Source organism: Corythoichthys intestinalis, chromosome 1 (assembly GCF_030265065.1).
Source record: "Corythoichthys intestinalis isolate RoL2023-P3 chromosome 1, ASM3026506v1, whole genome shotgun sequence".
Classification (NCBI taxonomy): Eukaryota; Metazoa; Chordata; class Actinopteri; order Syngnathiformes; family Syngnathidae; genus Corythoichthys; species Corythoichthys intestinalis.
In genome coordinates this window covers 33,888,129-33,905,903 of record NC_080395.1, presented here as the reverse complement: position 1 = coordinate 33,905,903, position 17,775 = coordinate 33,888,129, and positions in this window count along the sequence as shown.

The following is a 17,775-nucleotide window of genomic DNA, read 5'->3' as shown; positions in this document are numbered from 1 at the left end:
CATTCCGTAACACTTCCTCCGGAACTAACCTCGGGGCTAAATACCTCCATAACAATAACAGGGGCGGGGCTTAAAGATCATTATCCTTTGACAGGTGCATAAAGGGGCGGGGCTTAAGGGCAATAAATCATTCAAAAGGGGCGGGGCTTAGGGCCATAAATCTTATTTTGACATTTGCTGAATTCTATCTCTCCCTCTCTAATGTTCACATTAGAATTCTTATTGTTTACAAGATTTTTTTTATGCTTAATGTTTAGACCGCATGTGCAATTGTTAAATTGAAAGCTGGTAAATAAATTTAACGAGAACCGGTTAATTTGTATTCCATGCATTGATTCAAATTTTCAAATTATATAACAGTCTGCTTGCCCGAATTTATCGTCATTTATCGTTATCGAGGTAAATCTGCTCAATTTACCGTGATACGTACTTAAGGCCATATCGCCCAGCCCTACTATGTCGTCTGTCCGAGGCAAAAGTCCCAAACCTTATGACAATAGCCTCTGCAGCAATCCCACTTGAGACATTTGATTATGCACAAGCGGGCATGCAATTCAAGTCCATGCACACCAGGAGGTAGGTGTGAGACTGCGTTCAGGCCACAGCAGGTGAACTGTTAATTTCATTTTTCCATATGTAGCCTACCTACTGGGGCCTCAGTCAGCTGTTTTTGTCAGTGCGGAGAAAAAGTTACATATTCATCTGCTTGATGTGTGATGGCACGGTGTGGATTCTCTGTTAAGCTTGTTCGGACAGAATATTAATTAAAAATGAATGAAAACTAAATACTATTGAATATTCATAATTATCATTTAAAAAATTTAAGTGACGGGTAAAAATAGATTATGACCGGATTTTTATGACCCTGTCAGTCAAAATGACAGACAACGAAAAAGTCTAGCGCAACCTCTGCATGAATCATCAACTGTTTTGGAAGTTTGGATATTCATCTGAGTCACAATAAACTCTTGGTAGAGCTCTTCCTTTCAAAGCATGATTCGCTTCTTGTAATCAAGAACTTCAAATTAATAGGGTTTTTGATACAACTGCATTAACCACCACCTTCAATTATTAACCATAGGCACCCTATTACAGTGGTATCTCTACATACGAATTTAATTTGATTAATTTGTTCCACAGTTCAAAAACCTACACTGAATCCTTCCAGGTACAATTTTACAAATAGCAATTACACATAGCAAAACAAATCAATTACAGTATAAATACAAATCAGAATAATAATTAAAATAAATCAGAAATTTAAAAAAGCATTTTTTATTGTCACCTTGTATTTACATAATTCACCCATGGAACTATAGTTACAGTTATGATGTTCCGGGTGGAATGTTTATGGAAAAAGCGGAGGTTGTTAGTTCTTACCTGTGTCCATGCTGGTTGATTTGTGTGTAATGTTGCTGCTTGAATGTCAATAAACCATCGCAATTTAGCTGCTTATTTTGACATACTGCCTCAAACTTCCGTCCTTGCACCGCGCTTCAACCTTAACTTACAGAGACTGGTGAACAGAGGTCGGAGGAGACGGCGGGTGGAGGTCTCTTTATTCTTAATCCATATCAGCAAAAGGCGTTCCACCTCTCCAAAATAGAGCTACAACGTTTAGAATGAATAGTCATCCCCATGGAAGATTTGACCATTTTGACACCCTCCATCTGCTTGAGGACCGTCGGGATTGTATTGCCGAGCCATTTAATTGAAGAGCACACCATGCTCATATTTTTCTATCATTTCCCTCTTAATTTCAATGGAATGCATCATCTTTTTCCACCATCTGAACCAACCTTTTTGGGACCCATGTTGAGTTCTCTCACAAGAAAATCCGCTGTGCTGCCGTCTTGCGAGAAAACAAAGAAATAGCAACGCTGTCATAAACCGTCATGCATTTCAAGCATATGGTCATGTCAAGTCAAATGACAAGTCAAATTTTGCGACGGATGTCGAAAGGATCGTATGTCGACGCGTTTGTATGTTGAGGTAGCACTGTATTGTTTTATTGTGTTATTTTTAAGACTGTGCTGAATCTGTTTTTTGTAGTGCTGTCAAATTTATTGTGTTAACGGGCAGTTGTTAATTTTTCAAATTAATTACGTTAAAATATTTGATGCATTTAACGCATGCGCGGAATGACCCGCTCATGCATTGCCTCAAACAGATTACAATGACGCAGTTTTCTGCACATTGAAAGCTAAGAGGCAGAGAAAGGCAAGTGACACAGGCGTTCATTGGACCGCGCCGTTTATTGGCTTAAGCTTCGGCAACTCCTTCACAACAAACATACTGTAAGTATCATTTAGTGAAAGAACAACAAAATATTATCCTTATCCCTCAAAAAAAATAATGTTCACAAAAAGAAAAGCGCTTCAATCTGTATTAATTAGGCCCTATTCTCACACAGTTAAACAACAATGCAAAGAGAACTGGCATTCCCAATCAAAATAGCTTTGCAAAATACACATAAAACTTACTCAGACTTTGGTCAAACTCAATTCAAACATTTTGTTTAGCTCAACAAATACACTGGATGGCAATATTTAGTCACAATATACAAACTATCAGAGGTCTCGTACGTTGTATGGCCAGCAATCAAATGACGTGGATTGACCAGTAAACAAGGAACTACGGCGTCAGTTGAGGGACAAAACACACTCATTGGCTTGATTTCTAAGTAATTTAAAACTCGCCATTGACACCTTGTGGTGTATTCAGTCTATAGACCCTACCCACGTGACGTCACAACTCCACTCTCCTGAATGGTACCGCCCAATTGTCCGTCAAAACATAGTGCTAACCTGTTACGGCTACGTACATTCCTCCTATTTACGGCGTGTTTTTCTGCTCCTTAACATTAATAATCAAAATGGTGAAGGCGTGTGTGGCTGTTGGTTGCACTAACAGAGAAGATGGAAGGAGAGACTTGAAGTTTTACCGTATTCCGAGGGATCCAAAGAGGAGAGCGAAAAGGACGGCTGCAATTCGACGTGAAAACTGGGCACCAAAAAATCACCACAGACTATGTAGTAGTCATTTTATATCCGGTAAGATGCATTTAAGATATACTTAGAGGGTTTTGGGCTGACAAATAACCACAATTAAGATCATTGCTAGGCTAATCGCCGACAACATACATGTATGTATGTAGTGAGAGTGCTATCGCTACACCATATAAACATTAAAAGCCTTAACTCCATTGACAAACGACATGAAATACATTAGACTTGACAGTGGATGTTAGCAATAACAAAAGATTTTGAATTGAAAATTTCGTAACTCACCTTTCCAAGCACAAGATAGATTCCTGCCGAATTTTCGTGGACGAGGACCTGTTTCACCCAACCAGCAACGAAGTATTTATAAGCCTCCAAGCTCTTGAAGTTTTTCAAATTTTCGTGAGAATAGGCTGATTTTGTGTGGACAAGATAATTGTAAATATCAGCGTAGCAGATGTCAGGCAGACAGGGCGAAGACAGTGGGTCGAAAAACATCGATTTGGGCATCAAATATGGATCTGGTGACTGTATAGAACGAAGCTTTTCCACATAACGCCTTTTATGCAACACATCCAGTGAGTTTACGGCATCAGAAAGCACCGGGTCTTCCATGAAATGCATTTTAAATTCCTCGATCAATTGAAACCAATGCTAATACAGAGACAAAATGACGGACAAGTGGGCGGAACCATACAGCGAGCACGTGGTTTTGTGACGTCGGTGGGTAGGGTCTATACCTTACGTAGTTAAAAACACTGTGGAAGAAGGGCAGGGAGCCCGATGTGACGTCACCGCTCGGCCACGTCAGCAATGGCGAGCTACTAGTTTATTTTATGATTAATAATTTTACATATTTTATCAAAACGAAAACATTAAGAGGGCTTTTAATATAAAATTAATATAACTTGTACTAACATTTATCTTTTAATAACTACAAGTCTTTCTATCCTTGGATCCCTTTAACAGAAAGAATGTTAATGCCATCTTGTGGATTTATTGTTATAATAAACAAATACAGTACTTATGTACAGTATGTTGAAAGTATATATCCGTCTTGAGTCTTATCTTTCCATTCTAACAATAATTTACAGAAAAATATGGCATATTTTAGAGATTGTTTGAATTACAATTAATTACGGTTAATTAATTTTTAAGCTGTGATTAACTCAATTAAAATTTTTAATCGTTTGACAGCCCCAGTTTTTTGTTTTACTTCCAGATTAGAGAAAGATCAAATCACTTATCACAAATCAATTCAAATTCACAAGTGTATGTGAAAAAAACAGCATGTACAGAACACAGAATTTTCCATTGCGCAATCTGTTTAAGAGACCTGGAAACGTCATTGAAACTTTTTTTTTTTTTTTTTTTTTTTAACTTTTACTTTCATTGTATCGTTCGAGTGTGTTGACGTTTTTGGAAGCCTTTAGAGGTCCTGATGGTTCTGATATCGCTGGATGCTTCATTCTGCCCCCGTCACAATCACTGAAAGCAGCCCTCCGTGTTTATCATAGTGACTAAACAAGGATTCTAGAAGTAGAAAAGAGCAGGAAATGCATTGTTTACTGGCTCATGTGACTGGCTTATCTACAAGCGTTACTGCTTGGTGCCCCCCCAAAAACAGCTATTTCATGTGTGGAAAGTGTGGATTTATGTGCCGCCACCCCCCCCTCCAAAATGCTCTGCGGTATTCTTCCATCTCTGTAAATGCCATCTCTCTGTCTGCTATCTGTTTAGGCTTCAAGCAGCAGTTTTTACCAGGTGTGGCAGGGGGAGCGCTCTGGGAGAGAAACAAACCAGTGGGCGATTGCACTTCTTTTATCCGCACAAAGATTCTCCTCTCTTTCTGGAGGCCTTTGCTGTCAGGTTTTCCCCATTCCATTGTATTTGCTTTTCTGCTTTTAATTACTGTACTTTGCAAAGTACATATATTGTTTTGGGGGTTTTTTCAACAGTATGAAACAAAAATAAAATACTTAGACGCATTTGTAGTATTCCTGATCTAAACTGAAGTTACAAAACCCTATTGCAGTGAAATTTGGACCCATTAACAAAATAGAAACTGAATTGTCAAACTGTATTTAATTGAATACAACACTAAGACAAGACAGTATCTGTTCAGATTGATAAACATTCTTGTATTTTTGCAATTATTCCCTTATTTTAAACAGTTTTGGAACTTTCCACACATGTGAACTGATTTTTTTTTTGGGGGGTGGGGGGGTACAGGTGAGTGTCATGACTGAGTACAAAATGAGCAATCTCAAAAGGCTCAGTGTTCACAAGTGATGAGGGGGTGAACTTCACTGCTGCTCTAGCAAAAAAAATAAATAGCTGTTTCAAAATGTTAAATAATCTATGTTGTGTTATAACTAGGGCTGTCAAATTTATCGCGTTAACGGGCGGTAAATAATTTTTAAAAATTAATCACGTTAAAATATTTCACGCATTTAACGCAGAAGTCGGGACGACCCACTCACGCATTGCCGCAAACTGCCGCAAACAGACAACAATGGCACCGTTTTATGTATATTGAGAGCTAAGAGGCAGAGACAAGCAAGAGGTGTGGACTTAGGCATTCATTGGGGCTGCGCTATATATTGGCATAAGCTTTGCCATGTTTTCCACAACAATTATAACTATTGTGGCGAGTGACGTGGGGTAGAATGACAGGAGATAATCTTTTTCTTAACACCCCTGTATTGAACACAACGCAGAGAAGATATACCATTTGCAGCCACCAAGGACAGTCATGATTGCCCAACTTCCCATAATGCATTTGGGCGGAACACTTAAGTCGCTACAGTATCATTTACTGAAAGCGCAACAAAAATAATATTCCTATCCCTCAAAAAAAATTTCACAAAAAGAAAAGCGCACAGTGCATGAGAACTGGCATTCCAAATCAAAATAGCTATGCAAAATAATACTCAGACTTTGGTCAGCCTTCATTCAAACTCAACTTAGCTCAACAAATACACTAGATGGCAATATTTAGTCACAATATACAATTTATCAGCGGTCTCATACATTGTGAAGTCAACACTCAAATGAACGTAAGGTACAATGAACCCGGAAACTACGGCGTCAGTAGAGGGGCAAAACGCACTAGAAAAACTTGGCTAGATCTCTAATTTAAAACTCGCCCTTGACACCTTGTGGTGTATTTCAATCACTACCTTCCACAATGGTGAGCTATTAGTGTATTTTTTGATTGAAAATTATACTAATTTTATCAAAACGAAAACATACAGAGGGGTTTTAATATAAAATTACTATAACTTGTACTCACATTTACCTTTTAAGAACTACAAGTCTTTCTATCCGTGGATCCCTTTCACAGAAAGAATGTTAATAATGTTAATGCCATCTTGTGGATTTATTGTATTAATAAACAAATACAGTACTTATGTACAGTATGTTGAATGTATATATCCGTCTTGTGTCTTATCTTTCCATTCCAACAATAATTTACAGAAAAATATTGCATATTTTAGAGATGGTTTGAATTGCACTTAATTAGGATTAATTCATTTTTAAACTGTGATTAACTCGATTAAAAAATTGTAATCGTTTGACAGCCCTAGTTATAACATAAGACACTCTTGAATCTGGGAAATTTCTGCACATACACGTACCTTTGTTCCGACAATTTATCTCTCCAGTAAATCTACAAATAAATTAATTGAAAATCTATTACACAGCGTGAAAGTCATATTTCATGGCCAGAAAAATCAAGTTTTGTGCCCATGGTATCGTGTACATAGTTCAAGGGAACAAGTTAGCATTTGTCCACATTTTGTTATACACCCGTACTGTCTGAAGCGCCATAAACATCATCTCCGGTACTGTGTAAGCAGCCTGCAGTAGCCAGAGCAGCCACACACTCAGGGATGGAATGTCAGCCAATCCATAACTCATTGATGGCACCAGACGTCCAATCCATTTTGACTCAGAAGATCTGGCAGTAACCAAATGATCGCTGCCATTTCGTCCATTCAAAATGGATCGGAAATCTGGTGCCATGGATGGCAGTGAAACTAGGGCTGCTATGATTACTCCACAACTATTCGATTAGCAAATGAATCGAAAACTATTTTGATCAAGGGTCTCCAAACTGGTCCTCAAGGGTCGCTGTGGGTCCTGGTCTTCGTTCCAACCGATCAAGCACAGACAGTTTGACCAATGAGGTTTCTACTAAAACAAGCAGCATCTGACAAATCAACTGATTACACCTGTATTGGAAGGCACCAGATTGGTGAAAAGGTGCCATCTTGTTTTGTTAGAATGAAATCCTCTACCCACTGCGACCCTATGTGGAGTACTTTGGAGACCCCTGATTTTGATAGTCGAATCATTTAGAGACAGTTTTCACCTCAAAACTGTCCATATCCCTCAATTTGAGCCTCTTAAAAACTATTTCATTTTCACAGGCTTTTTTTTATATTAAAAAAGTGGGGTAATTTAAATATTGTTTTACTCTTAATAAAAAATGAACAAATATATATATTTTGTTTAATTAGTTTTATTATCTTTTATTTAGAAATGTTTATTTAAAAAAAAAAAAAAAAAAAAAGGAAAACAGTGCATGTTGTGTTTTTCTTTATTTTGTAATATAATTTTTAAAAAACGATAAAAAGTTAAGTTTAATTCAGGTTTTTTTATATATTTTTTTATTTTATTATAAATATAAAGGGGGTCGTTAAACATTCTCTGATTTCTAGACTCATCAATCTTTCATCAAGAACTAGAGATATTGTATAAAAATTTCAATTTTACAAGTAACATTAAATCAATGAACATATTTTACGCTACCTGTACTTACTTATAATGTAAACCATTCTGGATGTCTATCTATCTTGTGCAATTGTTCCTAATGTTATTGTAGAGTACATTTAAAGTGGTTTGGATGTTAGTGTCACGTTTGAGAAACTCCTACACACAGGGCACCTATATTGTATAAATTGTTGCCATGACTATAAAAGCTATCCGCTACATTTGGAGCGGTAAGTGCCATATCGTGTTCCTTCACCCACTAACACCCCCACTGGAGAAATTGCAAATGTGCTCATATAAAAGGATATGCACGTGTCCATCTCATGCCTTTTTCTCACTTGTTCATCTGTCAAGTTGAAATTACTGCACTCTCTCATGCACACAAATACACGAACCATCATTTATCATCATCGTCTATATACTTGAGGTGCTCTGCTCATTATTTCAGTCCAATTCTCCTCTGCTTTAAATTCCCATCTACGGTATGTGATGTGTAGACATGCTGGCAATCATCATACACGCACATACCAGAATAAGGGCACATTCCATTAGCAAAGCATGTGCAAATATACCATTTGGCTGATTATAATCATCAGTTGACTTAGCAGCTTGATACACTACTCGTGTTTTTGTGTATTTGCGTCATTAAATGCATATTGAGTTACTAGCAGGTGATAATGGAGCAGACTGCCTGTACAGCAGTTGACATTATTACTGCCAATTATTTGTACAATTCACTGGACACTGGTGACACTTAAGATTCTGTAAAATTAGTAGTAGTATGGCGACTATTTATTAATTTATAAAACAAATAAATACACTGTAACAACAACAACAACAAAACAAGCACGAGTGTGTTTCACACTAAAGGGTAAAGGACGCCCTCCACTGGCTACGTTGTAGCCTACAGGCAACAATAAGTCTGCAATTAATTAAGCAGCTCTGATACAAAAAATTAAAAATCGGGCTCCGAGGATCGTTTGACGGCCCACACTACATAGCTGCTGAGTGTAAAGGTGACTGGTTAAAGAATGACGTAAAAGCAGGACTTCAAAGTTCGATTCCACAAGAAGAAAAATAACAACAATAACAACTACTTCAGTGGTGTCTTGTCAGGTCTTCAGTCCGCAAAAAAAAAAAAAAAAAATTCAAGTCCATCAATTTTCCTTGAATTTTCAACCTTTGATGGAAAACTCAACTCTGCTGGGATAGGCTCCAGTGCCCTCACGACTCACGTGAGGACAAGCCACGCAGATGATGAATGATGGAATAGACTTTCAGTCAGTTAAGTCAATTGAGTCAATTGAACTTAACATTTTACATAACATTTTACTTGTCTTCAGTTTAAGTAAATGACAATTTGCTCCAGGTGAGAATCAACACCCGGCCATTACCGCTGAGTGCGCAGACAATTCAGCCAAACAGCTTAGCTGACTGCCACGCTGCCTGTGTGCTCTTTTGAAGGCATCGGTAATGAGGCTAAGGCTAAGTCCACATACTTTATCATTTCGACCTCAGTATACTCTAAAATTATGTATCGCCCACAAACTTCATCGTGCAAGTTCATTCATCTCATTTAATCAAGTTCAGACCATTAACTTGATGAGTTAGGATACTCAAAATAATAATATATACTGTAAGTCCCTTAAGAGATTTCAGCTAACAAGACTAATATCAAGTTTTTAAATTTTTTACAGTATTGATACCAGTAATTAACTACAGTAACAGTCTGCAATGCCTCCAGGCAGGAGTCGCGTTAACCGAATATTTTCCGTCGTTGACCGGTTTTTTAAAACGGTGACGGAAAAAACTGAAGTCCGTCCGTCATTTTGACAGGTTGCAATTCACACCCCAGACCACAGGGTGGTGAGTGAGCATATTAATTAGCTATTGTCTCTCTTAATGCATGAGGTCGTTGGCTATTCTGTCAGAATATTGTAGCGTCACCGGGGTCTGGCGGCGGCACCGTGATTGACACATCAACGCGAGGTTCTTATTGGTGCACCCGGTGTGTCAGCGCGTCATCCAATTGGTGGACTAGATTGCCGCCTGTGTATAGACCCCAATCACATGACGTCACAACTCCGCCCCCCTGACTGGAGCCGCCATACTGTCCGTCAGCTCGTCGTGTTTACACATTACCGCTAAGTACATGCCTCCTATTACGGCGTGTTTTTCTGCTCGTTAACATTGATAATCAAAATGGTGAAGGCGTGTGTGGCGGTTGGTTGCAGTAACAGAGAAGATAGACGGAGAGACTTGAAGTTCTACCGTATTCTGAGAGACCCGAAGAGGAGAGCGAGATGGACTGCTGTAATTCAACAAGAAATCTGGGCACCAAACGATCACTACAGACTATGTAGTAGTCATTTTATATCTGGTAAGATGTATTTAATATATATTTAGAAGATTTTGGGCTGACAACCACAATTAAGATTATTGTGTGACGTTGGTGATTGGGGTCTATACACCCTACTCACCTACGTCACAAAATTACGTGTCGCTGTATCCGGCCGCCATATTGTCCGTATTTTTTTAGACTTATTCTCATTGTTTTCAATTAGTCGTGCAAGTTATAGAGCAATTCATGGAAGCCCGGGTGTTATCTGACGCTGTAAACTCATTGGATGCGTTGCATAAAAGGCGTTATGTGAAAAACCTTAAGTTTATCCATTCGCCAGATCCATATTTGATACCTAAATCGATGTTTTTCGACCCGCTGTCTTCGCCGTCTTTGCCTGACATCTGCTAGCTACCCTGATATTTACAACTATCTTGTCCACACAAATTCAGCCTATTCTCACGAAAGTTTGAAAAACTTTAAGAGCTTGGAGGCTTATAAATACTTCGTTGCTGGTTGGGTGAAACAGGTCCTCGTCCACAAAAATTCGGCAGGAATCTATCGTGTGCTCGGGAAGGTGAGTTACGAAATTTTCAATTCAAAATCTTTTGTTCTTGCTAACATCCACTGTCAAGTCTAATGTATTTCATGTCATTTGTCAATGGAGCTAGGGCTTTTAATGTTTATATGGTTTAGCGATAGCACTCTCACTACATACATATATAATATGTAATAAATATGAAGTGCGATAGCACTACACCAGATTGTCCCTAGTTGAATTTATTTTTTGGCTTTTGACCTCAATAGTGAAATTGTAAATTAATTGTATGACAACTGTCTGATTATCCCCTTATAATTATATATTTTCAGGTAGTTCATTCACAACGTCTGAGTGTATGTTGTCGGTGATTAGCCTAGCAATGATCTTAATTGTGGTTGTCAGCCCAAAACCCTCTAAATATATATTAAATGCATCTTACCAGATATAAAATGACTACTACATAATCTGTGGTAGTCGTTTGGAGCCCAGTTTTCTCGTCGAATTGCAGCAGTCAATCTCGGTCTCCTCTCCGGGTCTCTCGGAATACGGTAAAACTTCAAGTCTCTCCGTCTATCTTCTCTGTTTTTGCAACCGACCGCCACACACGACTTCACCATTTTGATTATTAATGTTAACGAGCAGAAAAACACGCCATAATAGGAGGAATTTACGAAGCGCTAATGCATTAACATGACGAGTATACGGACAACATGGTGCGGGGGCGTGGCTGTGACGTCACGTGAGTAGGGTCTATATAGTTGCCTCTTTTTCTTTGGGGGCGGAGTTGTTGTTTTGTTGGTGTTGTTGGCGGTAAGCAGAGTAAAAAGAGGGAGAAAAATACCACGAATTCCGTGTCTAATTTTTCGCCGCCAAGCAAGCGTTACAATATTAATTAAAAATGAATGAAAACTAAATACTATTGAATATGTCATCATTATCATTTTAAAAATTTAAGTGACGGGTAAAAATAGATTATGACTGGATTTTTATGACCCTGTCAGTCAAAATGACAGACAACGAAAATGTCTAGCGCAACCTCTGCCTCCAGGAACAATTTCATTCATTAGCTTTATTACATTGAGAAGTGAATGTTTGACTGCTCTAAACTAGTAGTGTTTCAAAAACATATTGTATCGAAAAAATTAAATACCGTAATGGCCCAAATATAAGACGGTGTTTTTTGCATTGAAATAACACTGAAAAAAATGGGTTCGTCTTATATTCGCGGTCTAGACATTATACCTATTCACGACACTAGATGATGCCAGATATCATGGAAGCGATGTTCTGTCATGACAGATCTCAGCTACTCTCCCCATTCACGACGCTAGATTGCACTTTAGTTTACATATTTAAATGGTCAGATATTAAGATTTGAATGAGGCAAAATAACATGCTTTTTCTCTCAAATATATTGTTATAATCATTTGTTTCGGATGTACTGTAATTATTTTCTGTATAAAAATGAATTTGGTGTTCAAAAAGTCTTTTTTCAAACTTGAGTCTTGATAAAGAGGGGGTCGTATTATAATCAGGGCCGACTTCTATTCGGGCCAATATGGTAATAATAGCAATACTAGCAGTTGATATGTCTGGTAGTCTTTCTTATATGACTGCCTCAGGTGAAAACATTCAATTATTACTTTGTTCAGCTGCTCCTCCATGAAAAAAAACTGAGGAAGAGACTGAGTGAGTTCCTGGGCGAAGTTGATATATTCGTGAATTCACACCAGGAAACAACACAACCCGCATGAAAAACGATTTATGATGGTGGCAGGTGTTTTCTCCCACCGTTTGGGGGATTCGTTGACAGGCTGCAAACTGTTAGGAACATGGTCGTCGTTTCACAAGTGTTGTGTTCTTGTGTGAGATTGTGCGCGGGTTGAGGGAAATGAGCTGGTAGTCGACCTGGGAATGATCTTGTAAATTAAAGAGAGCTGCGTGTAAAGATGAAAATTTAAAAAAGTGAGCTGGCAAGACTGTGATTGATTGACATAACTTGTTCCTCCTTTCCAGGAATGAGTCAATTTTATATACAACTACCAGTATGGCTTTAGAGCGTGAATCAGTCATGGATTTTCACTCCCGATCCTAGAGAAAAATTCCCATTCCATCCCAATCCCAAATCCCATCCCGTCCTACTCCTTTAGAATGACTCCTAATCCGGTCCTACTCCCAGTCAAAATTGCTCCCACTCCCATCCGACTACCGTTTTTTTTTTTTTTTTAACACCATAATGTTCATCATTTGGAAAGTCAATGGATTGTTAAAGTTTGACTTGAAATTTGACTCAATATATGACGACATGCGCAAAATTTTATAATTTATGACAGCGTCGCAATTTCATTGTTTTTCCGCAAGAAGGATGCACAGCGGATTTCCTTGTGAGAGAAATCAACATGGGTCCCAAGAAAGTTAGTGCACGTGGTGAAAAGAGGAAAAAGGTTACGCTTACCATTGAAATTAAAATGATGGGATGTGTCTACCATTTCGACGGTCCTCCTCCGACCTCTGTTCGGCAGTCTTTATAAATTGAAGTGACATTAATTATTAATGTAACATAGGCAAGAAGGTCACCATCTTTGTCAGGTTTCTAATCATTTATTTCAGAACTTGTGGAACACAACGACGCCGACGCCAACAACAACAGAACATGAAAGGTGAAAGTAAAAACTCTCTCTAAGCACCTCTCTCACTCTCGTCAGTCACACGGTGCATTTAGGAACAGCATGCAAAACACAACCGCCACATTAGAACCCAGTTCGTTACATGCTGTAATTAATATTATATTATCATTCCGATTTGTATTTATAATGTATTTGTTTTGCTATGTGTAATTGCTATTTGTAATTGTACCAGCAGTATATGTTAAGGATTTAGCATTGGTTTTGAGGCTTTGGAATGAATTAATCGAATTATAATGTATTCTTATGGGAAAATCTCGCTCGACATACGACTGTTTTGACTTACAAACCAGGTCCTGGGACGAATTAAATTTATATGTAGAGGTACCACTGTATAAGTATAGATATGAGTAAAATGTATTGGAACACCAGACCAGTGTACCCATACAGAGTGGACATGAATACCAATGTATTGTTTTCTGTTCTTAGCAACATTCTGTGCTTTTGAACCTCAACAGTCTCAGAGTTCAACCCAAAAGTGTCTACGGATGTGTTCTTTCACACCATCAAACGACACCTTTATGGATGTAGCTTTTGTATGTTGCCAACATAAACAATAAAATGTTAATAAAAACAAGTTTGAGATGAGCGATGACCATACAGCTCACTCCCTAAACATCTCATCAGCCCAAAGACATGAAAAGCACGACCGAAACAGGCACATGCCTTCTACTGGCTAACCTGGAACGTTCAGGCAAAAATAAGTACGCAATTCATCAGCATAATTAATGGGCTCTGGGACGAAAACAATAAATCAGGCTACAGGGATACCTACCAAATTTTATTGTGATCCGTCCACAAATAACGGAGGAGTAGCAATTTTAGTTAGTGTACTCGGCAAGAAGAAGAACAAATTCAGCGGGAAATTCAGACCAGGCAGTCTAATAATCATCAAAACAAAATTCATCAAATTTAAATGACTAAAAACAGATATACACTCAGATTATGGCCCCCAATTTAATGTAACATTTTTTTCCTAGTACAAAACTTAATCACTCAATCATTTAGTCAACTGATCACTCGCTGTCAGCCTGGATTGGACATCTATTGCCTTCAATGGCACCCAATGAGGCAAATGACTGCCCTATAAATACACAGACGGGTAACAAGACAATGTGTAATAGGTAGGTGGCACTAGAGGCAGATTTGTGGGATTTTTAAAGTGCCTATGACAGCAAAAAGCATGTTTATTTCATATTTCACGCAGTATTTTATGCTCCTGAATGAAATGGACCACCTGGATGTGTGTGGAAGCGATCGATTGATTTATTCACTTTTTGAATCCCGTGTCATGAAAATGAGTGACTTCCTGGATTTACGAAGAATGTGAATGTGACATCAGCGGTATAAAGATCTTCAGTATAGAGCCAATGCTACAGTATGCAGAACGACTGCGGATTCAGCTGATTTTGCGGATTATTTTGTTTATTTTTCGCATTACGCTATTCCGTTGTGCTGCAGGCTTTTGTTGCTGCACCAGGGAGAGGCGTGTGAGCCTTTTTGAGTTTCAAAAAGTTCCCCTCACCGCGAATAATGGCCAAAACAAGTCCGACTAATGTGGGACCATTGTGAGGTGAGTAAGCTACGTGTTTTATATTATGTCAAATACTGGGATCGTGGCACACGCCTTAATAAGGAGGTGGCCACACGGCCGACGACCGCCGGCTCGTCCCACACCATGGTCGCTGGCCGATAATTCAATTCAATTCAATTCAATTTTATTTGTATAGCCCTCAATCACAACAGAGGTCTCAAAGGACTTTACAGAGGCAATATGATACACAATTAGAAATGAAGCAACAAAGATGAATAGATACAGTTCAAGTCCTGGGTATCCCCTATCCTTAAGACCCTCCATGCCGGCAAGGAAAAACTCCAAAAACTCCAGAGTCAATTGGGAGAAAAATGAGAAACCTTGGGGAGTACCACAGTCAGGAGAGATCCACTCCCAGGACGGATAGACAGGAACCCCAGAACGGCTAATGGAAATTAGCAAGCGAAATTATAGTCCGTAAAAATACAGTGGAGTAAAGGAGCAAGAAGAGGTCCCTCTAGTCAGATGAGACGGGGGTAGCAGCGAGGACGTCTATCCAGCCAGGGGTCCGGACAGTCAGGAGGCTGCAGCTGAAAAATAGCCCCTCCCCAGAGGGGAGGGGGGAAAGGGGACACCGGGTGACTAGTGATGAAGAGACTAGACAACTAGATATTAACATTGGAAAATAGAAATAAAGTAAGACAAGTGGTAGGTAGAGTAAGAAAAGGAGATAGAACTCAGCGGCTGTACTGCCCCCCAGCATTATAGCTTCTAGTGCAACTTAAACTGTGAGTCTATTCCGACTTCAACTAGCCTAACTATAAGCTTTGTCGAATAGGAACGTTTTTAATCTAATCTTAAATGTGCAAACTGTCTCGGCTTCTTTAATACTAGCTGGAAGCTGATTCCATAAAACAGGGGCTTGGTGGCTAAAGGCTCTAGCTCCGACAGTACTTTTATGAACCCTGGGAACTACCAGTAGACCTGCATTCTGAGATCGGAGTGTTCTGTTGGGGCGGTATGGAACCAGAGCATCGGTGAGATAAGATGGCCCCAACCCATTAATGGTCTTAAATGTAAGAAGGAGTATTTTAAATTTAATTCTAAACTCGACTGGAAGCCAGTGAAGTGCCTGGAGCACAGGGGTGATGTGCTCTCTTCTATTGGTTCCTGTTAAAAGTCTTGCTGCTGCGTTTTGGACTAGCTGAAGACCTTTTAGAGAGCTTTTAGGACAAGCTGCAAGTAGGGAGTTACAGTAATCCAATCTCGATGTAACGAACGCGTGAATTAATTTTTCTGCATCGCTTTTAGATAAAATATTTCTAATTTTGGCGATGTTGCGCAGGTGAAAGAAAGCCGTTCTACAGGTTTGTTTAATGTGTGCTTTAAACGATAAGTCAGGGTCAAATAAAATTCCTAGGTTTTTAACTGTGGCGCTGGAGGCTACACTTACATTGTCCAGAGTGACTATCTGGGCAGATAAAGAGTCTCTAACACTTTTCGAGCCTATTATAAGGACTTCTGTCTTTTCAGGGTTAAGTAGAAGATAGTTAGTGCTCATCCAGGTATTTATATCTCGGACGCAGGCGCTTAGTTTTTCTACTTGCCTGACCTGCTCAGGTTTAATTGATAAATACAGTTGTGTGTCGTCAGCGTAACAATGAAAGTTAATGCTATGTTTTCTGATGATGTTACCTAGAGGAAGCATATACAGCGTAAACAAGATGGGCCCGAGGACAGATCCTTGCGGCACACCATAACTAACTCTAGAGTACGATGATGATTGCTGGTTTACATTGACAAACTGGTACCTATTAGATAAATATGATTTAAACCAGCAGAGGGCTGCTCCTCTAATGCCTATGTCACATTCTAATCTCTGCAATAAGATATTATGGTCGATTGTGTCAAAGGCTGCGCTCAGGTCCAGCAGAACCAGGATCGAGACTAATCCAACGTCAGCGGCAAGTAACAAGTCATTAGTTACTTTAACTAATGCGGTTTCAGTGCTATGATGAGCTCGAAAGCCAGACTGGAACTGTTCAAATAAACTATTGTCCTGTAGGTGCTGACAGAGCTGTTTAATTACCACTCTTTCAAGGACTTTGGAGAGAAATGGTAAGTTAGAAATAGGTCTATAATTGGCCAGAATATCAGGATCAAGAGTAGGTTTTTTCAAGAGCGGTTTAATAACTGCATATTTAAAGGACTGCGGCACGTAGCCAGTAACTAATGAGGTATTTATTATATTTAAGATAGTGTCAATAGTTAGAGGCAGGGTCTCTTTAAAAAGTTTGGTTGGGATTGGGTCAAGGAGGCACGTTGATGGTTTGGAGGACATTATAATTGAAGTTACATCAATTTGGTCTACAGTGGTAAAGTTATTTAATATTTTAGAGGGGTTTATAGGAGATTCCGAATTCTTTGTCTGCACTTTATCAGACTTAATAATTGGAAGTGATTCATTTATTTTATTTCTAATAGTTGCGATTTTATTGTTAAAAAATTTTAGGAAGTCATCACAGCTAAGGGTGGTTGGGATATAAGGTTCTATTGAGGTGTGACTGTTTGTCAGCCTTGCTACAGTGCTGAACAGAAACCTAGGATTATTTTTGTTTTCCTCTATTAAGGATGAGTAATATCTGGTTTTAGCCGTGCGCAAGGCCTGCTTATATGTCACTAAGCTGTGTTTCCAAGCAGAGAGGGTGTGCTCTGTGTTGGAACGGCGCCAAAGTCTTTCTAATTTACGTGTCGATTGTTTAAGAGAGCGTGTTTCAGCATTATACCAGGGAGATGCTCGTCTCGGCTTGACAAACTTTAATTTGGAGGGAGCGACGACATCTAGGGTGGTACGAAACGTAAACAGAACACGATCAACAAACTCGTCATTAACA